This window comes from Panthera uncia (genome assembly GCF_023721935.1).
Source record: "Panthera uncia isolate 11264 chromosome A1 unlocalized genomic scaffold, Puncia_PCG_1.0 HiC_scaffold_17, whole genome shotgun sequence".
Lineage (NCBI taxonomy): Eukaryota > Metazoa > Chordata > Mammalia > Carnivora > Felidae > Panthera > Panthera uncia.
This window is the reverse complement of record NW_026057577.1, coordinates 118,975,872-119,000,244: the sequence shown is the minus strand read 5'-3', so window position 1 is coordinate 119,000,244 and position 24,373 is coordinate 118,975,872. Positions and strand designations below refer to the sequence as shown.

The following is a 24,373-nucleotide window of genomic DNA, read 5'->3' as shown; positions in this document are numbered from 1 at the left end:
TAAATTTATGTAAGCCTAATGATAACCACAAAGGAAAATCCTATGGTAGTTATATAATAGGACATGATAAAGAAGTCAAAGTGTACTGATAACAAAAGACATCAAAACACACAAAAACAGCATGATAAGAAACATGGAACAATGAATCTACAAACAACCAGAAAATAGCAAAATAGCAATAGTAAGTTCTTACCTATCAGTAATTACTTTAAACATAAATGAATTAGGGTTTCCAATTAGAAAACATAGAATTGTTGAATTGAATAAAACAACAACAACAACAAGATCTAACAATATGTTGGCTTCAAGAGACTCACTTTAGCTTTAGAGGAGACACACATGGACTGAGAGTGAAGGGATGGAAAAATACATTTTAAACAAACGGTAACCAAAAAAAATAAAAAAGGAAAAAGAAGAAAAAAACACAAAAAATAAAAAGCAGGGGTAGCTATCCATATATCAGACTTTAAATCAAAAATGTGAAAATGATACAAAAAAAGGTCATAATGTAATGATAAAGAGGGCAACACATCAAGAAGATATAAAAATTGTAAAGACTTATGCACCCAACATTAAGGCACCTAAATATGTAAAACAAAAACTAACAGAGCCAGAAGGAGTAATATAATAATAGTTGGGTATTTTAATTCCCCATTCTCGGCAGTGGATAGATCATCTAGACAGAGAATCAATAAGGAAACAGATTTGAGCACCACTATAGACCAAATGGACCTAACAGACATATACAGAGCATTCAATCCAACAACAGCAGAATGCACATTCTTCTCAAGCACACATGGAACATTTTCTTGGATAGAACATTTGGTAGGCCACAAAACAACCTTAGCCAATTCAAGAAGATTGAAATCATACTGAGTATCTCCTGTGAGCACAATGACATGAAATTAGAAATCAATAATGAGAGGAAAACTGAAAAATTCATGAACACATGGAAATTAAACAGCAGTCTGCTCCACAATCAGTGGACCAAAGAAGAAATTAAAGGAGAAATAAAATAGCTTCTTGATATAAATGAAAATACAAACACAGCCTACCACAGTGTAGGATGCAGCAAAACAGTTCTAAGAGGAAGGTTCATAGCAATAAATGCCTAGATTAAGAAGCAAGAAAGATCCCAAATAAACTACCTAACTCTGTGCCCTAAGGAACTAGAAAAGAGAAGAGCAACCAAGCCCAAAATTAGCAGAAGAAAGGAAATAATAAAGATTAGACCAGAAATAGGAGAAAACCAGTAGGAAAGATTAACCCAACTAAGAGTTGGTTCTTTGAAAAGATAAACAAAATTGACAAACCCCTAGATAGACTATCCAAGAAAAAAAGAAAAAGAACCCAAATCGATGAAATTATAAATGAGAAAAGAGACATTACATCTGACAATAAAACATTCGAAGGATTGTAGGAGGCTACTATGAATAACTGTATGTCAACAAATTGGACAACCTAGAAGAAATAGAAAGATTCTTAGGAACATACAACATACCAAGGCTGAGTCAGGAAGATATAGAAAATCTGAGGAGACCAATTACTAGTTAAGGAAATTGAATCAGTAATCAAAAATCTCCCAACAAATAAAAGCTCAGGACCAGATGACTTCATTGGCAATTTTACTAAAAATTCAAAGAAGAATTAACACCTGGGGCACCTGGGTGGCTCAGTCAGTTAAGCATCTGACTCTTGATTTTGGCTCAGGTCATGATCTCACGGTTCATGAGATGGAGCCCTCCGTTGGGCTATGCAGTGACAACATGGAGCCTGCTTGGAATTCTCTCTCTCCTTCTCCACCCCCCCCCCCCCCGCCCCTCCTCTGCTCATGTTCTCTTTCTCTCTCTCAAAATAAATAAGTAAACTTTAAAAAAAGAATTAACACCAATTTTCTCAAAGTCTTCAAAAAAAAGAGAGAGAGAGAGGACACTCCCAAACCTATTTTCAAGGCCAACATTATCCTGATACCAAACCCAGAAAAAGACACTACTGGAAAAGAAAACTACAGGCCATCATTTCTGATGAATATAGATGCAAAAATTCTCAATAAAATACTAGTAAACCAAATCAGCAGCAAAGCAAAAGGATTACTTACCATGATCAAGTGGAATTTATCCCTGAGATGCAAGAATGGTACAACATACACAAATAAATCAATGTCATACATCACATTAATAGGATGAAAGAAAAGAATCATATGATAATATCAATAGATGCAGAAAAAAAAAACATTTCACAAAATTCGACATCCATTTGTGATAAAAATTCATAACAACTTAGGCATAGAAGGAATGTATCTCAACGTTATAAAGGCCATATAGGACAAGCCCACAACTAACATCATACTCAATGGTGAAAGGTTGAAAGCTTTTTCTTTAAAATAGGGAATAAGACAAGGTGTCCACTGTCACCACTCCTACTTAACATAGTACTAGAAGTCCTAGCTAGAGCAATTAGGGTGGGGGGGGGGGGGGAAGAAGGAAAGAAGGAAGGAAGGAAGGAAGGAAGGAAGGAAGGAAGGAAGGAAGCAAGGATCAGAATTAGAAAGGAAGAAGTAAAATTATCTCTGATTGAAGATGAAGGATTTTATATAGAGAAAATCTTAAAGATTAAATTAAACTGTTGGATCTAATCAATAAATTCAGTACAGTTTCAGGACCCAAAATTAATATATAAAAATCAGTAGCATTTCTATACACTAGCAATGAATTTTCTGAAAAAGAAATAAATCCCATTTATAATAGTATAAAAATAATAAAATACTTGGGGATAAATTTAACTAAGGAGGTGAAAGAACTCTACTCAGAAAACAAGACATTGATAAAAGAAATCAAAGAAGTACAAATAAATGGAAATATATCCTGTGTTCATAGACTGGAAAAATTAATATTATTAAAATGTCAATACTACTAAAAGCCATCTATAGATGTAATGCAATCTCAAATAAGATTCCAATGTCATTTTCTTTACAAAACTAGAAAAAAAAAACACTCTTAAAATTTATATGGAACCATGAAAGCCAAAGAAATCCTGAGAAAGGACAATAAAGCAGGAGGCATCACACTTCCTGATTTCAAGGTATGCTATAAAACTATAGTAATCAAAACAGTATGGTACTGGCATAAAAACAGACAAATAGACCAATGGAACAGAATTGAAAGCTCAGAAATAAACCCAAGCATGTACGGTGAACTAATATTTGACAAGGAAGCCAAGAACACTCAATGGAGAAGATAACCTTTTCAATAAATGATGCTGGGATAATTGGATATTCACATGGAAAGGAATGAAATGGGACCCATATTTAAAAAAAAAATTAATGTTTATTCATTTTTTAGAGACAGAGACAGAGCATGAACCAGGGAGGGACAGAGATAGAGGGAGACACAGAATCCAAAGCAGGCTCTAGGCTCTGAGCTGTCAGCCTAGAGCCCAATGCAGGGCTTGAACCCATAAACTATGAAATCATGACCTGAGCCAAAGTTGCCCCGAAAATGGGACCCATATTTTAATGCCACTCACAAAAATTAACTCAAAATGGATTAACTTAAATGTAAGTCTTGAAACCTCATGAAACTTTAGAAGAAAGCATAGAAATAAAGGCCTTCGACATGGGTCTTGGTAATGATTTTTTAGACATGAAACCTAAAACATAAGCAACAAAAGCAAAACTAAACAAATGGGACTACATCAAACTAAAAGCTTTTGCACAGCCAAAGAAACCCTCAGCAAAGTGAAACAACAACTTACAGAATGAGAAAAAATTATTTGAAAACCATATACCTGATAAGGGGTTAATATTCAAAATATATAAAATACTCCTATAAGTCAATAGCATAAACAAACAACTCAATTAAAAAATGAACAAAGAACCTGAATCCATAGAAGATGCACAAAGGCCAACAGGTACATGAAATGATGTTCAACATCACTAGTTGTTAGGAAAATGCAAATTAAACCACAATGCGATATCACCTCATGCCTGTTAGGATAGTCATTATCAAAAAAGAGATAACACATGCTGGCAGGGGTGCGGAGGAAGCGGGGGGCGGGGGCCCACTACACTGTAGGTGGGATTGTAAATTGGTGCAGCCACTCTAGAAAACAGGATGGAGGTTTCTCAAAAAATTAAAAATAGAACTACCATATGATCCAGTAATTCCATTTCTGGGAATATATCCAAAAGAAACAAAAATACTAATAGGAGAAGATATGTACACTGCCATGTTTACAGCAACATTATTTACAATAGCCAAGACCTAGAAGCTATCTAAGAGTCCAGCAATGGATGAATGGAAAAAGAAATTAGGATATGCAATAGAACACTATTCAGCCATTAAAAAAAAAATCCTACCATTTGGGACAATATGCTTGGAACTTGAAGGCATGATGCTAAGTGAAAGAAGTCAGAGAAGTCATACAGTATTTGTCCTGTATGTATGTATGATTTCACTTATATTTGGAATCTAAAACAAGCAAAAGAACAACACTCGTAGAAAGAAGAGGTGAGGGATAGGGGAGGGGGAAGGGGGAAGGTGGTAGAGGGTACAAACTTGCAGTTATAAAATAAATAAGTACCACAGATGTAATGCACAACATAATGAATATAAACTAACACTACTGTTTGATCCACAGGAAAGTTATGAAGAGTGTAAATCCAAAAGTTCTCATCATAAGGGAAACATTTTTTTTAATTGTATCCATATTAGAAGATGGCTGTTAATGGAACCCCTTATGGTCATCATTTCACAGTATCTATAAACCAAGCCATCATGCTGTGTGCTTTAAGCTTATACAGTGTTGTACGTCAATTATTTCTCAATAAAACTGGAGGAAAAAAAGACCTGAAACTGGTGCAATTGAGATGTAAAACCTTAATAAATTGTCCCCTTAATTACTTCCTTTAAAGCACTTCAGTGAATTTGTTAGATTTTTCTCAAGTGTAGCAGAGATTAACATTAATTTCTTATGTTTCACTGCTACTCTTAATGCCTAGAAACAGTCCATCTTTATCATAAAGACTTAAAGCCAAAAATTCCTAAAGAGGCGGTATGGTCCAGGAATTGAGGACTCTGAAATCAGATGGGCTACCTGGAATCCTGGGTCAGCTACTTCCCCACTGTGTGACCTTGGGCTTCAGGGTCCTCTCCGGCAACATACAATGTTTGTAGAGCTTCACAAAATGTAACGAGCTTCTAATAGTGTTTCACCCTGTTGCCGGGGAAGTAGGAGAGAAATGATAAGGGGAAAGGAGGCAAGGCTGAGGGGCGGGGGCAGTGAGAGAAAGCTAAAAAAGGTAAGGTAGAAGAAATCTCCAATATAAAATGGCTATTTTTCTGTTTTGTGTTGTTTTCTAAGAAGAGACATATAGGTGTGCTCACGTAGCTTTGAAACACCTTAGCACTCATCAGCAAAAGGTGGAAACTCATGCTGAAGCAGAGTGACCTACATCCTAGCCATTTGCCTGGGCATCCCTTTGGTCAGATTGAGCCCTGTTGGAACAAAGGATCTCGTGGACAGGATTGGGGCAAACTTAACCTGGCTGTTTGCACTGGATTGCCAAAATGTGTAATTACTCACCGGCGCTTGCTAAGGAATCCATTCAGGGTTTTTGGCCCAGAAAGGATTACATTTACTATTTGGAGGCATCTTTTTCAGGCAACCCGTCCAGGCTTTTGTGACAGTTCTTAGTTTGACATGTAGCAGTTGAACCTACTGGTTAACTCATTAGACATCTATAATTTAGGAGCTCATCTTCTCAAAAGAAAAAGAACCCTTAATCATGTCCTAGTTCTTTCTTCTAAGAATGACCATAACTGGGAGTTTAATATCAATGGACTAATTGGAGGGTTGAAAAAATATGTTTTGGAAAGACAGTGATAACTTAAGAATTGTCTTTAGATGAAGGTTTCCTTTTTAAAACCTGAACTGAGCTTTATCGAAACAATAACTGAACTTTGAAGTAAGAGCGAACTGCCAGGTTAGAAGCTCCAGGAGGGCAGGGATGTGTCTGTGTTGTTTATGACTCTAACCTTTGGGCCTCGGTTAGTACCCAGGTCATAGACACGCAATAAATGCCGAATGAATGAGTACAATATTTATAGTATTGTGGCTGTCCCTTCGAGTAATAATAAGCCAAAGGGGGATAGAAGATGTCTGTAAGCCAAAACTGAAGTCCTTATGCTTGAAATGTCATCACGTCTTTCTGGTCAGAAATTACTTCGTCTGTTGCAATTAAGAGAGAATTGTGATGTAAAGGAAACAAAGTGAGATGTTCTATTCATATTGTGTTTGACATCTGCATTAAGTTTGGAGTAAAAATTCCCCAACTCCTATTGTGTTGAAATTGTCAGATGTTTCTTAGTGGTATCGTTCGTTCCAATTTGAAGTGAAATTAGGTTGCTGCCATAGCGTAGACATATGTTTTACGTTATTAAAATGGCATGCCTTCTGGGCATCGCTGGGTACTCCAAAAGCTTGCAAGGTTTCTCTTGATGCTGTGCCCTATTGCTATTGCAGAGTCTGATAACCAGATTGGGCTTATTCCCTCCCTGATATCCTTTTGATCATTTCACAATACATCAAGTTCATGCACACAACTAACTGGCTCAGTTCTCTAGTCTTCTCCGATTACATCTAAAAGTTTAGACATTAAAAAAAAAAATGGTGAAAATCCTTTCCCTTCGCCGCCCTCCCCTCCCTTTCTTTCCCTAAAAATGTTTTTTTTTTATTTCATGAAACTAGTAATAATATTAATCATTAATTAATTGTACTGATACTATTGTACTGATACTATTAGGGGATGTGTGTGCCGTTGTTTCGAACCAAGCCTGTAGATAGAGCAAGTGGTCAAGAGAGGTGACAACTGATGGTAGCTGAAGTTGCTTCTTAGAATAATTAAGTACTACACTGGCGATTATATTAATGCTGAAATTTCTTATTAAATGTATTTTGTGTGTGTGCATGTTGTTGCTTGTTTGTTCCCTTACAGTCTTCTTGGGATGTGAGAAACACATATGCTTAGGAAACAGAGCCTCCTTTTCTCCTGTTGGTATGGAAGACATATGCAGAAGGAATGAAGGGATGTGTTTTCTCTTGCCAGGGCTCTGTGAGAAATAACACTGGTAGAGAAAAAGACGCACAGAGAAGTAAAAGCTTATGACACTTTCTCCTGGAAGATTAAGCTTACCTTCTTCAGTGTTTCCCCTGCCTCAGAGAGGCACATTTGGAATGACCAAAGCAGAGTGCCCAGCTTCTCTGCTCAGAGTTAGCCAGCCTTTCGATCTCCATCTTCCTCTTTCCAGTGTGAGGGGAACATTGCATGACCATTTCTGACTTGTCCTGCCATTAGCACACTCAGCCTAGATGAATAATTCCTAGTTGAGGGGGGTGGGGAATTTTGGCATTCACAGAGAACCAAGTTGATATCTGATGTGTCCACTGGAGAAAAGGGAGAAAGAATTATTCTTTGGGACTCTGAAAATGTAAACACAAATAGAAAATTAAAGCTGAAGAATCCACTTGGAGTCAATAAAAAGTGCTAAACTCTCCATTTGTCATGTGACTTATTCTTGGCATTCAAGAAGCCAGAGGCTCTTGTGGTCTAATCTGGAAAGAGTCACTGACTCGCTGCGTCACCTTGGCCAATTGGTTGATCTCCTTGTGCCATAGTGCTCAGTCCAGCTGCTGGATGGGATGAAAAAGCAAGACCTCACTGAAACCAGATGCTGCCTCTCTGAAAAGCTTTCAGCAATAAATAATATCGTATATACTTTGTTCCTGGCAGCAAGTACTGAACTGTTATAACCCTCTGTTTTCACTTGCTTCTAAATTTCTGGAAATTTCTCCTTTGGGCTTGAATTTTTCCATGCTTGTCCTCAGCCCAAAGCTTTTTGGAAAGTTTGACCAGAATTTCACTTAGCTATTTTTCCTGAATGATGGGAGAACAAGGGCACTGCATTGTTTTTTTGCTCATAAAATAAATTTCAATTTTTCCTGGTCTACCTCAGAAAAATAGCTGAGCTGCTATATTTAAAGCATTTAGTAAAGGAATCATGGTACAGTAAAGAATGCCTGCAGAAGACGATTTTAGGTTGCTTGGTATATTCTGTCTTTAAACAAGACCACACACAATCAAGACACATAAAAAGTTTGAGTTTAATTTTAAAGATGGGCAAAATGGAAGATTCCAAATATTTTCTCAGTAACCCATCCCTGGTTACCAGAGGCAACTTGAGCTACCATCAGTTGTCATCTCTCTTGACCACTTGCTCTAAGTCTACAGGCCTGGTTCCTAAAAAGACTTCATGATTATGGCATTGACTTTTGAATAAACTTGACCATGTCTTTCAGGTAGCCTTCAAAGAACGCTTCTCTGATCATCATCCTTTCATAGCACTTATAATTACATACATGCGTGATATCTTCAATATGTTTCCCTACCATACCAATAGCTCCATTAGGGCAGGACCATCTGTTTTACTCACCATTGTCTCTACAGCACTTAGCTTACTGCTGAACATACAGTAGAACCCATTGCTGATTGAATAAAATGGCCTTGGGTACAGTTGTTCTTGCTGGAATTTGTTCATAGATTTGCCCACTCAGACATGCATGCATACATTCAACAAGCAACATTATCTACTTTGTGCCAAAGCATTACTGGGAATCCATCTGTACTATGTCAGCACAGAAGTTCGTAAGGATTTATTACATATACAGCAAAAGAAAAACAATTACATTATTTGGATACCATTACTGTACCTATAATTGGAATATTGGACTAAAAAAGCCAAAGCCAACCCCAGGGAATTTATCATTTGTTGAACATCCCTATGTGCCTGGCACTGTATTCGGTACTTCAGAGAACAATCAGTAAGACCGTCTCTGACAGGAAGTCACTTACAGGTTAACAATGGCAAGAAGACAATACTAAAATAACTATTATACAAGGGAGAACATAATAAAGAGTCAAAAGCAAGAGAGAGATTACTGTACCACAAGAGATCTTGTGATCTTATGCAAATCTCCTGACGAATCAAGAAAAGTGTTTCCTTTTTGGTCAGAGGTCCCAGGAAATAAGCAGTTATGGTTCCTTTCAAAGCCACATCCTACACTTCTCAGTCCTACTAGCCTTGCATGCTCTCTCTGTTGCCTTCAACCATGAGAAACTGGTCAAATATATCAGTACTGGAAAACAAACTGGAATGAAGCTCAAGCTCTTGACATGAAGGTTCTTAGGGTTGTTGTTGTGTCCAGAAGACCCTAAGACCTCTTCGTGTTTTACAGGCATGGGTATGTTTTTGTCTGTAGGTTTCCTTGTTTTGCCCCAGGTTTGAAGAACATGTTACAGTGACATAAGCGTGCACAATTATAGGTGATTGAATTGAGGACTAAGCTCCAGCCACACTGATTTTCCTTCTGTTACCTCATCCACCAGGCTATTCCCTTGCCTGGAATGCTTTGTGCTCAGATTTTGGCATAGCTGACTCCTCTTGTCATCCAATCTCAACTCAACTGAAAGATCTTCTGTGGTCCCAGTTAGATGAGTAAGTCCCCCACCCCCATTTCCATCACCCTGTTATGCTTTCTTTATAGCATTTATTCCGTCTAATAGTTCTTTTCTCGCTTACTTGTTTATTTCTTATTGTCAATTTTCTTTCACTAGAATGTCACTTCCATGAAATAGGAGACCTTTATCACCGATTTGGAGGGCCCTGGAAATTGTGTGGCATATGATAGGCACTCCCACATGTTTATTGAATGGTAAATTGAATGTGTGAGTGGCTAGGTGCTGAGGGAAATGGCCTGCAGTCCTATTGCGCTCTTTGCCTGAAGAAAACTTCTTGCAAGAATATCAGGTGCCTTTGCCTTAGCTTGAGGTGCCTTTGCCTTAGCTCCAGCCCATACCTCTCTACATGTGCAACAGTGGGCACTAGGAACACACATATTGATGTTTTTCAATTAAAGGATGGCATCTTGGATACAGGTTCCCTTTAGGCTGTAATGTTGTTGAGGCCAGTGTCTCTCAAGATTTAATTCATGTTTCTTAACCTAAGCCTTTCACACAACTGATATACCAGGTGTGATTTAGAATTTTGCTTCGGGTTTATAAAGCTATTTATGCTGTATATCTTCTCTGAAACTTTTCCAGCACATTTTAAAAGCTCTACAGTTTTGCTTGCTAATGATTTTCATCTGCCAGAGAGCTTGTCTAGTTAAAAAGCAGATCACTGAAGACACTTTTGGCACATATATTTCATATTACTTAAGTTAATTTTGTTTTAATTTTGTTTTGTTTTGTTTTGCTTTGCTGGGAAAACCTGTAATAAAGGAAGAGAAAAAACTGACTTCTCTTTTTAAAAGTGAAGATGTTACTTGGGCAGAGAGTTGTAGTTACATAAAATGGAATTCTCTAATTCTTAACTGAATCAAAAATGGGACAAGCAGATAATTTTTGGAAATAGTTTGGGTTGAAAGGTTTTGGCATATTCATGGGTTCTCTCAGCTGCTCAAAAGTAATTTTGAAAGTCTTATTTGCATTCTCCAAATTAAAGATTTTGGCCAAAAGGAAAGACTAAAGTCATGGTTTTTCTCAGGTTGACTTGTTGGGTGTTAGGAATTTATAAGCAGGATTTTGAAGGGAGATCATAGATGGGACCTTTGTACAAAGTCATTGGGCCAAAATAAACACTCCATTGTTCCATAGTTTTGTATTGAAAATAGGAAAACATCCCTATAATTACTCTATTAAGGGGACACAGATTACCAGATTTATAAGAAAAGGCCAGTGGTTGATTGAGCCACTTTTTGTGTGAAGGGTGGTGCACAGTAACTGCCAAATTTCTGTCAACACAAGAAAAAAACACCCATATATCAAAAAAAATTTTTTTCTCATGTATTATGTAAGAAATTTATGCATGCTAGTACTTAGCAGAAGAAACTTTCTGTTTTCAGCAATCTGTTGAAAAATCTTGATTAAAGGCATTTCCTATTTGAAGCTTAAAAGTGACAATGTAAATACAGATAAATTCAGTCTTAGCATCTTTTTACCACGTTTTCACCCTGGCAATAATATTAACTATGGTGATCAAAATAAAACTGCTAAATATAAAAACATTTTTCTCAGGGGACATCTAGGTGGCCCAGTTGTTTAAGCATCCAGTTTGGTTCAGGCCTTGATCTTGCACTTCATGAGTCTGAGCCCCGTGTAGGGCTCTGTGCTGACAGCTCAGAGCCTGGAGCCTGCTTCAGACTCTGTGTCTCCCTCTCTCTCTGTCCTTCCCCTGCTCGCGCTTTGTCTGTCTCTCTCAAGAATAAATAAACATTTAAAAAAATTTTTTCTTTGATCTTGAAATAACAAGTCAAAAAAAAAAAAAAAACCCCACCCACTACTCATCCTACAAAAGAAATTGGTGTCTAATTATCACTCTTTTCTGCTGCCAAGGTGGGTTGTCATTGCGGCTGCTGGCTGGGCAACTTTTCTCACTCACAAGGTTATTTGTCCCTTCAGAGGAAAGAGGATCAAAACCCAAAGATGTGCCTCCTTGTAGTGAGATTGGCTCTGTTTTCGTTCAACCAAGCCTCCTTTACTGGAGGAGAAAAATAACATTTTATCAGGGCTCATAACTTTCTGGACATTATGCAAGATAATGGAGGAGGCAGAGATGAGGTCTTGCTTCCAAATGTCAGATCTCTTTCCCTTTGGGCACTGAGGAATGAAGGGGCAGAACTGAAAATCTCTAGATCATTTTTAAGTAGATTTTTTTTTGTGACCCACATGATCACATTTATCAGGCACCTTTTCCAATATGAAGCAGTGTCAGTTTAACAGCAAATATATTCAGTAAGTCTCTCCTGTCCAAAGGACATTGATAGTTTGGTAAAGAGAAGACAGCGTACATCTCACTGTCATAGACAGGCTGTGGTAACCTGAGTGAGCTCAGGTGACAAAGAAAATACATTGGAACTACAGAGCAAGAAAAATTCCTCCTGATTTGGTAGCTGAGGACAACTTTCATGACAGGCGGGGTAGGCCTGGAAAGCTTGGTAGATCTTACAAGATGAAAAGAGCTAAAGTGTGGAGAGAAATAGCTGGGTATGCCAAGTAGTATTGAACATTATCAACTAAGAGTTTGAGCCAGTCCATACAGCAAAGTTAAAGAAGTTGAGTATAGAGGGGAATATAGCTTAAAAATAGACCAGGACAGGGGCGCCTGGGTGGCTCAGTTGGTTAAGCGGCCGACTTCAGCTCAGGTCACGATCTCGCGGTCCGTGAGTTCGAGCCCCGCGTCGGGCTCTGGGCTGATGGCTCGGAGCTTGGAGCCTGTTTCCGATTCTGTGTCTCCCTCTCTCTCTGCCCCTCCCCCGTTCATGCTCTGTCTCTGTCTCAAAAATAAATAAAACGTTAAAAAAAAAATTAAAAAAAAAAAAATAGACCAGGACAAGTTGTTTGGGGCCTTGATTGTCAGCAAGGACTCAGGGTCCTTAGGGAAGTCATTAAAGAATATTAAACAAGAAAATTTCATGTTTGGAGATAGACTTTGAATTCCTGGCGGAAAATTAAATGATGAATTGGAGACAGAAGAGTTGGACAACAGGGACTGTGTAGTAATCGTCCCCAAAATGAACAAAGGGAATAGACCCACTTTTGTATGTGATTACAGTAAGACCTCTTCACAGATTAGTGTATTTCAAAGGAGTAGTATCTGTTTAGAGCACAAATTAAGTGGAACAATTCGGTGGAGTTTCATTGTAATGGGATTTAGTTTGGTGATCCAGCTGTGGAATTAGGAACAATATCTCATGATATGCAGATCACAGTGAGCTGATAAACCCTGTAGGACATGTATATTCAAGTATATACATCAGTACACATTTCTCTTTACTTGTTAAAATTCTGGCCATCTTCTTACTATCTGCAACGCTGAAGATTGGAAGGCTGTGTGTCTTTGCCGACAGTTAAGGCAGCTCATTCCCTACAACTACAAGATGTCTGAGTCCTGAAGGTGAATCTGTCTGGCAAGTTTTGAATTTGACAGCCTTCATGAGAGTGAGTGTTCCACACTGTGTTTAACTGAAGCCCGTGTCACAGACACTGCCTAATTCGTGGTAGGTCACTCAGTTCCTGCTCCATTTGAGGTCTCAGCTGGTTTCAGATCCATAGTGGAAATACCCCCCTTGCCTAAGCTGAGCTAATGAAGTACATTCACTCTTGTCATCCCTTCATCTTTGAGATATAAGATCTATGATTTTTTTTGGTTCTATGATTCAAAAACATCCCATTACTAACTAAAAATGGAGCCAAACTTCATTCTCAGGACCAAAAGAAAAGTGAACAAATGGAGGGACGCTTCAGCCCACCTTCCCTATGACGCGCGCGCCCCCCTTCCTCACCTGCAACAAGTTAATGTAACATTAGCACTAAACAGGCTACAACTTACAACAATTAAAATTGTGATCAAAGAGGAGAAATTGTCATGTGGATGTTCAGTTTTAGAAATGATAATGAGGAAGACTCAGACAGTCAAACATTTGTGAATGAGTGGGGGCACTTACCTCTGAAATGACTGACATGGAAGGAAATGTCCACACTGTCTTAGAGAATAACAGATGTTGCCAGTTTAGTTGAAGGGGCAAGACAGAGCCATGATGGAACTCAGAGTGGCACATACGGTGTTATCTATTGCATACTTTGCCTTTTTGCTGTAAAGCGGGGACCACATTGGAACATGAAAAATAAAATCTTTTCAGACTGGGAAATAATTAGATGTCAAATCACAGACTTTTAAATTTTCTAAATACTGATGCAACTCAGTTGCTCAGTTGGGGCTCTAGAAATGACTACCAGTGCCCAATCTTTTATTAACATATAAGGAGTGCCTGTTTTGCACAAGCTCTGTCATATTCAGAGATAGATTGTTGGCACAAACTAAGTCGGTCACCTATCCTCTTGGCTTTTCGTCTCTTTTAATGAGAGGAATAGCTGGAGTGTTTTCTAGGGAAGCAGTTGAAGCTGCTGGTCAACTCTATGGGAAATGTTTGTGAAGGATACTATTATATGACATGCACAATAAATATATAAGGAAAATACTTCTGCATACATGAAATATAAAAGGAAGCCTATTCGGAATATCTTTTTTTTTTTTTTTTTAATTTTTTTTTTCAACGTTTTTTATTTATTTTTGGGACAGAGAGAGACAGAGCATGAACGGGGGAGGGGCAGAGAGAGAGGGAGACACAGAATCGGAAACAGGCTCCAGGCTCCGAGCCATCAGCCCAGAGCCTGACGCGGGGCTCGAACTCACGGACCGCGAGATCGTGACCTGGCTGAAGTCGGACGCTTAACCGACTGCGCCACCCAGGCGCCCCAAGGAATATCTTTTTTTTAAGAGTAAAATCCTTTTATTTAAGCCACTGATTCTCTTTCTAAGGAATTCTCAGTAGGAGCGTCTGAGTTTCTTCTCAGTGGTTCCTGTGACAAGAAAAGAAGATGAATCATGGCCTTTCTCCAGATACTTTCTGCCATCATTTGAGACCATGAATGTGGCATTCTGGTGCTTTTGCACTCAGGAACTGACATAACCACAGATGTGTGAAGCTCAGTCTGGATCATTACGCTACAGGGCTTCTGCCTGTGCTGTCATTTTATTGTTACTGTATTATTAATTATGATGGCTCTCAACCAACTGAAACACGCTATAGTCTGTAAAATGTTTCGGTTCTTGTTTTAATAAGTGTTTGCTGGAAGGTTCCACGGTGGTCTACTTGAGTAAGATGAACCAGCTTTGGCGTACCCATTTGTTGTGACTCACGTGACTAAGTAAGATCCCCAGGTCCAGCTTACCTAGGGCTTGTGCATGTGTTTGTGACTTCCAGGGACGGAGATTGAGAACCATTTGTTAATCATTGTGCCCCAAATCAGTTTTTCACTGGAGTGAAGTGCTTAAATTGACTTTTTTGAAGCTAGTAAAAAAATATGCTTTTTTTTTTTTTTTTTTTTGCACTAATCAGACACGGCTGGCACCAGAACTCTGGGAAGCCTTGTGACAGGACCTAGCCTGTGCAATCTCACATGTGATTTGCCATTCTTCCTGGAAGGTCCACTCTGTGGCTTTTCTCTGGAATCTATGAAGAAAATGTTCCTCAGCCTAGCCTAGAAACAGGTATTGAGAAAGCTCCCCTTCCTTGTCATATAACACTGTGTCTGGGGAGGGCCAACTGCTGAGCCATGAGGGTGGGTAGGGTGCATATGAGGGTGACAGTCATGGATTCAGTGACCGGAACTCACCTGAGTAACCATTCCAACCCTCCTCTGTCAGTGTTGTCCAGGAGTGGGTGCCCTACACAAACTCCTCTTTATCAGAACCTCTTTTTATCTTTCTATCTGCATAAATTTGTGCGGGCTTGTTATTTTTGACCCTGGGCAGGGATATAGATTTAGAGCTCTCTAATACTCTTATTTTTTTTAATATACTCAGGACCCTAAAATAAGTGTCCATGTACCTGCCACCCAGATGAATACATCAAAAGTAAATATTTTTCCCATGTGTGCTGCCTAGCTTCTATTTGTAAAGAAACAAAGTACACAGGTGAATTTGAGGTTCCCTGTTTTGCCTTTCTCAGCATCACCCTACTCTCTGCTACCCCGGAACAACTGCCATGTGTTGACCTTTGTACAGTCCTGTTTTTATACATTTAAATTTTGCTACATATATAAAACATGATTATTGTACGCATGAAATACAAATTATTTGTGTATTGTAAAATACTCCTGGGATGCCTGGATGGCTCAGCCAGTTAAGCGTCTGACTCTTGATTTCAGCTCGGGTCATGATCTCACAGTCATGAGATTGAGCCCCATGTCAGGCTGTGCACTGGGCATTGAGACTGCTTGGGCTTCTCTCTCTCCCTCTCTGTCTCATGCACATGTATTTGCACACTTTCTCTCTCAAAAAAAATAAATAAATAAAAATTTCATATATTTCGCTTTATTATTTCTTAAATATTTATTTATTTTTAGGAGAGCGCAAGTGGGGGGAGGGACAGAGAGAGGGGGACAGAGGATCTGAAGCAGGCTCTGCACTGACAGGCAGATAGCAGTGAGCCCGATGTGGAGCTTAAACTCACGAACCAGGAGATCATGACCCGAGCCAAAGTCTGACACTCAACTGACTGAGTTGAGCACCCAGGTACCCCCATATATTTTACTTCAAATATGGACTGTGGTATTCTGGCAATCACTACTTTTACTATCAAACATTCTGTTTTCAGAATTTATGTTTTTATATTCCCCTTGTTCATTCTTTTAAAAATTTCTGTATATTACTCCATCTCATGAAAATATCACAACTTATCCATTCCCATACTACTGAAAATTTAAAATGATTCAATTGTTTTACAAAAATAAGTTGTACTGAAATAAATATCCTTAGACATTTCCTTTAGGATACATGTAATAGAGTTTTTCTGGAGTATATATCAGTGGGCTTACCACATCATAGGATATGTGCATTTTTGTGTTTGGTAGACACTAACAAATTGCTCTCCATAGTGCTCTCTTACCAATTTACACTCCCACCAGGTCCTTGCTCACACTTATTATCAGACGTAATTATGTGTGGGTTGGTAGATATGAATCAGTATCTCATTGTTTTAATTTTCATTACTCTGATTATTCGTAAAATTGAACATCATTTTTATAGGGCCATTAGGATTTCCTCCTCTGAATTATCTATTTCTACTCTTTGTTTACTCTTTTATTGTCTGTTCTCTTTATTGATTTACAAAAACGTGTAAATGTGTATGATCCTAATGTATATGTATTTTAATATATGTTTATATTTCATACATATGACTCATACTTTTTCATATATTGAAAAATATATTGTTGAAACTTTTGCCTCCTGTCTGTTGATGGCATTTTAATTTTTTTCATGACCTCTTTTAACACAATTTTAAAATTTTGATAAAGTTAAATTTCTTTTATTATTTTGCATTTTGTGCCTTGCTTAAGCAATCACTTTCTCCTCCATGATTATATTATATTTAAATCCCTCCTGTACTCTAAGTTGCTTTAATTTATTTCTCAAAGTTTTGTTTTACATGTGTAGACATTGAATTTACATGGAGCTAATTTGTATATGTGGTGTAAAGCATGGATCTATTTTTATTCCATATGAAAAACCAGTTGTCTCAATACCATTTACTGAGCTCTATTCTTTCTCCATTATTTGCAGTGCCTTTTCTGTTGTGTTCTAAGATCATATATATGCTTTAAACGTTTCTAGGCTTTTTTTTCCCTGTTGATCTCAACTTTCCTATCCTTATAAGGTACCATGCCATGTAAATAGTATGCCTTTATAATAGGCATTTTTTTCTTGTGCCACATAATTGTGAGAATGCTTGAAAAGTTTCATTTTAAGTATGCTGTTAGGTACAGGTTTTTGGGTGACATATTTTTGTTAGATTCAGAAAACTCTGGATTTCTAGTTTATTAAGAGTTTATCATAAATGTTAAATTATAAACACTGGTTTTCTGCATGGTAGAATAACCATTTGATTACCTCTTTAAAATTATTAATGCAGTAGATTATATTGCTAAATCTTTCTGATATTGAACTGTCTTTGCATTCCTGGTCTAAATGTTACTTGTACAGGATGTTTCTATTGTATTATCTTTTGGGGCTTTTTTCCCCCACAATGTCTTGAAGCATATTTTGGCAGACTTGCTTTTTTTTAGGTATTGACTTAAATAATCACTCTTCAGAAATGTTTCTTTGCAAAGCTAAAAATGCAAAGGTTTTTCTTTCATTTTTTTCAAATACATATAGTTATTACCTGGCAATAATGATTCTCATTTCTGCCTACTGAGAAAAAACATCCACAGAACATGAGTCTATAACATCTATTCCTAAACTATGTGAGGCCTGCCACTTTCCCAAGACCATGATTATGCTCACCTTCTCTTTCCCTTCTTAGAGTCTGGGTGGGGTGTGACCTTCTCAGTCTTCCCTGATGTGGGTCCCCTAACAACTGTGCTGATTCTTAAGGCAGCAGGAGCCTGCGACAGCCACATCATCAGTGCTGACCTTACACCCCATGCACCCCTCAGCTGGGCCGCTCACTCCCACATCAAGCAACATTAGTGTTCCCATTTCACACAGATTATCTATCCTTCTCCCAAACAAAGTAGAAAATCTAACACATTTTAATTGTTCTTTGAGATAAACTCACCTATTTTCCTCATCTAAAATTTTCTTTCACCGTTTTTGATCAGTAGAAAATGTGGCCTATATTGTTTTTACAAACAATATTTGTTTGAGTTGGCTATCATGTTTTACCTTTGTTTTTCCTCACCATTTATTTAGTCATCTAATAAATCCTTATTGTATGTCTTCTATTGGCCTGCTGTGGTTATAGGTGCTTGGAAATATAGCAGTGAACAGAACAGATAAAATCCCTTAACTCATATAATTGACATTCTAGTAAGAGGAGCTAAATAAAAATCAGAAAACAAATAAAGATAAGTGCTATGGAGAAGAATAAGATATAAGAGTTATTATTAATCTGGGTTTTCAGGGAAGAGCTCAAAGATGAAATGATATTTTAATGGCTATTTGATGAAAATCTGGAAGAAAAATATCCCAGAGGGAATAGCATATACTGCATGGGGTCTTCAAGAAACATCAAAGAGTCCAGTGTGGTTGGAGCAGAATGGGCAGGAAAAGTGTGGTAGATGAAGGCAGAGATAGTGATTAACGGTGGGGGGAGAGGGTCAAAGGAGACCAAGTAGGACTTTTAGACCACTGTAAGCACTTTGGCATTTACTCTAAGTGAGATGGGATGCCATCTGAGGGTCCTGAACAAAAAAACTGACATGTTCTTGTTTTAGCAAGATCTTGATGGGTGACTTATATATTTGGGGATAAGGGTTTTCAAGACCAGAAGCATGTAGACTAATTAAGAAATGTTTATAATAATCCAGATAAGAAATATTGGTGACTTGGGTGAGGGAGATAAAGAAAGAAAGAAATTATCACATTCTGGATATAATTTGAAGGTATATCTAAGAGAATTAGTTGATGGATTGGTTTTCAAGGTATGACTGAAAGGCCTGAGAATCTGAAAGGATTAAGGTGATATTTAATGAAATGACCAACACTGTGGAATGAAAAGGTTAAGAGGGTAAAATCAAAAGTTTGTTTATAGATTTATAAATTTGAGATTCCTATCAAGCACCCAAGGGGATTATTAGTCAATTGGATGTATAAGACTATAGTTCAAGGAAGAGTTTTGAATTAAAGTTATATATTTGGAGAACATAATCATATAGATGATATTAATGACATATTACAAATGAAATCACCTAGGAATAAGTGTAGGTAGAGAAGAGTGGATGATAAGGACTAAGGGTATTCCAGTGTCACATGGCTGGGAAATGAAGATGACACAACAAAGTAGGCCAAGATGAAGTATCCAGTGAGGTAGTAGAATAAATGGAGAATAGTGTCGAAATACCAAATTATGATAGTGTTTCAAAGAGTGATCCGTTATGTTGGATGTTAATAAATCAAATGAGATGATTAAGAACTAACCACTAGATTTAGCAATGTAGAGGTCATTAGTGGCAAGGACAAATCTATGTCATTGGAGTGGTGGAGGTTAAGGCCTAACTTTAATGGGTGTAGGAAGGTGGACAAAGAGGAATTGAGAATAAGAGTCTAATGTAATTCCTTTGAGAAGTTTGGCTTTAAATGGGGGGCAGAGAAATGGGTCAACAAATATGGGTATAATAACTGGAATAGTTGGGATAGAACATTTTAAAAAAGACTTTCAGTATATTTTTAAAATGATTGATGTCTTCTTGCAAAAATAGTTCTTTTAATAATTATTTAAATTAGAATCTTTAGGTAGAAAACTGTTTTCATATTCCCTCCACCACCTGCTCACCACAAGACTTAGTGACAGTTTAGCTAGGTATCAAATGCTAAATAGATGGTTATTTCTCTGACACTTAAAGGTTTTCATTTGTGTTTTGACATTTGTTGTTCCTGAGGAAAAATCTTCTACTGGTATGTTTGAATTCATTAGTGGATAATCGGCCTCTTACTTGAAGTCCCTTGTTTTTCTTTATCATGATGCCCTATTGTGAATTTACTTTTTATTTATAATCCTCGGTGAGTATTGTGGGTTTTTAATCTGAAAACTCATTCCATTCTTTTAATTTTATAAAATTAATAATAACCTTTTCCAAAAATGATTCTTGCAGTTGAATTAAATTCTCTCCTGGAACTCCCACCATATGTGGGTTGGAGCTCCTCAATCTGCCTTCCATGGCTTGTAATTGCTCTTTAACATTTTCCAGTACTACTGTCTTAGTTATAAATAAATAAACAAACAAACAAACAAACAAACAAACCTACCTACCATTGCAGTAGTTGGCACAGAGGAGGAAGTTCAAAGTGTAAACTTGCATTGCCATGTTGGCCAGCACAAAGGTTCATGTGAAGAAACTATCTTATTCTCCTCCCTTCTCCTCTCCATTTGTCTTCATCTGTTCTGGCTCTGTAACAGAAATACCATAGACTGAGTGGCTTATACACAACAGAAATTTATTTCTTGCAATTCTGGAGGCTGAGAAGTCTAAGACCAAGGTGCTGGCAGATGCCATGTTTGGTGAAGACCTACTTCCTGGGTCATAGGCAGCTGTTTTCACTATATCCCCAGATGGTGGAAGAGTACAGGGAGTTCTCTGGGACCACTTTTATAAGGGCACTAATCACCTAATCACCTCCTAAGAGGCCCCACCTCCAAATATCACATTGAGGATAAAGTTTCAATATATGAATTGGGGCAGGAGGTATGAACATTTAGCCTTATAGCACCATTTTATTTGTGTAAGTAGGCCAGCAAACAAAGCCGGGTTTGGCCCACTAGACTGACCCTACAGTATAATAGGCTGTGACTCACAGTTAGAAAAACAAGAATATGAGGGAATATTAATTAGTGCAGCCATTAAATTTTATATTCAGTTTTTGTATTTTGGGGTGGTGGTGGTTGGGCAGGAGGGTATTATGCTTTTTTAGCCAGCAAGGAAGAGGATGCTGCCATATAATTCCATGTAATTGGGATTTACTATAATGACATCCAATCTCTGCTGCTGTGCATAGCCATTCTCATGTATCTCTCTCTCAGTACATCTTGGGTCCTTCATGGATTCTTTTATAATGTCTTCAAGCTCCCCATCCTCTTACTTGAAACTTCTCTAAGCTTATAGAATTTTCTTGGGTCACCCAAAATTTAATGTCAAGTAATTACTATTGGACAGCAGCTGGTATTAGGACTTCATTCTCAATCTAATCAGTTCATATTAGCTGAGTCAGGTTGATTTCATTGGAATCAACAAAGAATTGCTAAAAGCTGCGTTTCCTAGATAAAGTGGCAATCTAATTGCAGGTACTGAAGAGACACTAATGTTAGATGGAAGAAGAAAAAGAAAAAACACAAGACAGCTTTTTGTATAGGGTCTGTTTTCAGCTTTCTTTAGAAATTTTATTGGAAAGAGTGACAGAAAGGGAATTCATAATTTGTTTTAGATTGTATTAATACTTACCAAACTTCTACATAAGTATTGTGCATTTATTATCAGAAAAATAAAATAAGATTGGCTTCAGGAAAAACAATCATTTTGCAAACCAGCATCACGTACTCCTACTCTTGATTTAGCTCATCTCCTTGGTACAAATATGAAGCATCTGTGAATAAAATTCTGTTTGAAGCAGAGAGCCTCATGCTTGTCCCACTGGCACCATTTCAAAATACATTGCTCAGTATACAGTTTGGTTTTGGGAAGCTGGGTGCCCAAACCTGGAAAAATATAACCCACGACACTAATAGGACAGGCTCCTTTTCCAAATTTCCTATACTTCCCTACACTTCTTTGTATAACCAGTGTTTATTAACTGTTTTTACTAACTTGAGGTTTGGAAACTTGGTTTGGGATAGGGTGGGATAGATTGTCCCATTTTCTTATTAGACCAAAATATTTCTATCTGACTATGGTGGTCATTTCTGTGGCCTTAATAATTCCCCCAATAAAACAATTCACAGGTTCTAAAGTAAAAAATACTTCTGGTTGTAGCACACTAATAGGATTCATAACTCTTGTAAAAAAAATAAAGGACTCAAAAAAAAGCCCTGTCACATTATACATTCAGGTACATTTTCTTTCTTTAAAAAAGAAAAGAAAAGAAAGAAAGAAAATAGGTATTAAGGATAAAATTTCAGCCTATGTTTTTGTGCAAGTCCTGTGTAATTACTCTTTCCAACTACCCTTACAGTTGCGCCTAAAAAATTAGGTGAAAATGACCTTCTTCTTTACAGGATAAGCTAGAAAGATCTATGCTGGCTGGTCAAAAAACCATTGGCTCCTCGGTCCTTTGCCAGTGTTCAAACCCACATTTTCTGTGATTCTTCTGCAGAGTGACTTCCAGAAGTGTTTCCCAGATCTAGGTAGCTCTTATCCATGTGTTTAGTGACCAAGCACATCAACATCCAAGCCAACAGGAGTGGAGAAGGGGAAGTAGAGGAGATGTTCATTTCCCTGAAAGATGCACTTGCCACTTCTGCTCACATCCTCCTACCTAGTACTGAGTCACATGACACAGTTTGCTGCAAGGTTGGCTGGGAAATGTCTTCTTGCACTGGATTCCATTACTAGTTGAAAGTAGAGTGAGTGACTATTAAGCACAACTGGTAAATATGAGACCACCTTAATGGATTATGGTAATGAGTACTGTGGAGAAGGAAAGTCATTTGAATGTCTTATTCAGAAGGGTGTCATAATCATAATTGTGTTTCAAAACATAATTTTTGTGTAAAAAATGGATTGGAGGGAGTCTTACTGGATGTTAAGAGGGCATTCCTGAAGTCCAAGTGAGACAGAGTGGCTGGGACTTGGTGATAGCAACACAGAGGATAAGGGCATGAAACGAATTCAAGATGCTGAAGAGGTGATGTTGACAGAGGAAATGGGGACAGAGGAGGTAGAGAAGATGGCCAGGTAACTCCTGTGTTTCTGGCTTGTGCTACAAATACTGCAGGAACACCAAGTTGAGGGAGGAAATGTTTCTGGACCCCTGAATTCAACTTCAGAAATGTGTTTTAGAGACCTCCGTCAGGAAGGCTGCCTCTACACATCCAAAATATGAGTTTGTAATAAATTAACCTCCAATTCACAATTAATGAGACTCCTATCTAGTCATTGTTAATTAACCTAGTCAAGTGAATGCTCCCCTGTGAGGTTTTCTTATATTATAGGACTTTGTGTGGATGATGTCATAGAATGGTTTCTTGCATACAAACTTAGGAAAGCCAAGTAGGCAGAAAGGAGTTTTCACCAACAACAGGCCTTGCTAATTCCGGCTGTGGTCACAAATCATGAGCAGTCTTCTCGTATTAATAGTATGGACGGGAGTGTTGATCATACGCAGGAATGTTAGTAACATAGCCTTGCATTTATAACAACTCAGCCTGCACTCGGTGATGGAAATCATCATGACTGTTCCAACCATGTGAGGAACAACAAGAAAGATGGTGAAACTCCAGAGCTAGAAAGCAGTTATTTCGTCTCTTGTGCCGCTTGTGGACCTAATTCACTAAATGTTGAGTGTGTAGCACCTTTTGCTGACTTGTGATTTTTTTCATAGAGAGACCTACTTCTCTTTATTACAAGTTAATTCAAAAGAGAAACCCGCGTAATCTCAGTACTATGTCCTCCTGCCAGTCAACCCAAATATCCTATTAGTGGGATAAATATCCAGTTAATATGTAGGTAGTACTAATAATTTTCTAGTCCACTACTTTGCATCGTTGATACTATGGTTAAACATTTAACAGTTAAGTGTGTTAAGATTTCCAATGGGCACTAATGCTTTGGGAGTCATTCATTTATCCTTCATTTAACAAGTATTCAAAGTGTTACACTCTGGGCACTTGGTATACATCAGTGAAACACCAGTGAATATAGCAGATAGACACCTCTGCCCTCTGAGAGCTTTCATTTTTGCGCTCCTTAGACCACAGGATTAGAGTTAGTTACGCCTATCACTGTCGTCAGCCTGTCCAGCTCATACTCTTTGTCGAATTTTAACACTTGGCTGCCTTCTCCTCTGGCCTGGCTGGCTCTACTGTGATGTTGTGATGGGTCTCACGAGGCTCCAGCCCAGGCCTGGCCTTCACTTCAGTTGGCAGACCCCAAAGACGTTCTGGGCAAAGGTCGGGGGGTGGGGGGAGGTTGTTATATGAGGCAATGGTCGTGTGCTTTCATCTACTTTTCTGGTACCAGAGGCGTGTGTGTGTGTGTGTGTGT

The 24,373-nt window shown here is 38.0% G+C and overlaps 1 protein-coding gene and 1 long non-coding RNA gene across 5 annotated transcripts in view; one reads left to right on the top strand and one right to left on the bottom strand.

Annotated features, from left to right (window-relative positions):
• Positions 1 to 24,373, top strand: part of GHR (growth hormone receptor) — a 272,004-nt gene that overhangs the window by 88,004 nt on the left and 159,627 nt on the right. The window lies entirely within an intron of this gene.
• The window catches only part of LOC125935016 (uncharacterized), an 18,136-nt gene continuing 14,153 nt past the window's right edge, over positions 20,391 to 24,373 (bottom strand). Inside the window, exon 3 of the long non-coding RNA XR_007461598.1 lies at positions 20,391 to 20,568. This is a non-coding gene — a long non-coding RNA (uncharacterized LOC125935016). The remainder of the gene's footprint in view (positions 20,569 to 24,373) is intronic.